Here is a 762-nt window from a genome sequence, read left to right on the forward strand (position 1 = left end):
TGCTATAGGTGGGAGCTGTTTCTGAGATGAGCGTTTTTGAGGTGTGAGTGTTGTGAGATGATTGTCTTTAGAAATGTGTTTAGAGTAATGAGTGTTTCAGCTGAGTGTGTTTAGAGACATGATGAATGTTTAGAGATCTGAGTGTTTAGAATTGTATTTCGAAAATTAAAGTGTCCAGGGACGTATGTTTAGATATTTAAATTTTCTAAAATGGATTGTAAATGTATCAATAAAATTCACCGTATCAAATATAAGCGATGAGAGCGTTTTTGAGATCTAAGTATTAAATGCTTTGTTTTCTGTAAGTGTTCACATATGTAATTATTTAAAGATACCAATGATTAGAGATATGAGTGCGTAGACATGCAATTGCTTAAAGATATGCGTTCAAGAGATGAGGATGCTTTGAAATCTGAGTGTTTAGAGATGAAGGATACTGAGATGTGTATGTTTAGAGAAGTGAGTGTTGAGAGAATGTTAAAGGATGTTTGTATTTAACATTGCGAGTGTTTATAAACGTGTTTGCTTAATGATGCCTGTGGTGAGAGATGCGTGTTTATAGAGATGTGCCTTTAATCGATGTGTTGATAAATGTGAGGCTTAAATGTTTGAATTCTGTGTCCACATTATTTATTCATCATTATTGACTCTCATTAATTCATTTATGTGAGGAAGATTATCTATTCATCGGGATAATATCTCTCAGTCATTTTCTCCCTCTGTCTTAAGTGTCATCACTTAATGTTTACCTCCTTCGCTGTT

The 762-nt window shown here is 33.7% G+C and overlaps 1 protein-coding gene across 1 annotated transcript in view; it reads left to right on the top strand.

Annotated features, from left to right (window-relative positions):
* LOC119582041 (organic cation transporter protein-like) overlaps nucleotides 1-762 on the top strand; it is a gene marked incomplete at its 3' end in the record, with an annotated part of 33,146 nt that overhangs the window by 20,457 nt on the left and 11,927 nt on the right.

The sequence above is a fragment of the Penaeus monodon genome, chromosome 15 (assembly GCF_015228065.2).
Source record: "Penaeus monodon isolate SGIC_2016 chromosome 15, NSTDA_Pmon_1, whole genome shotgun sequence".
NCBI lineage: Eukaryota > Metazoa > Arthropoda > Malacostraca > Decapoda > Penaeidae > Penaeus > Penaeus monodon.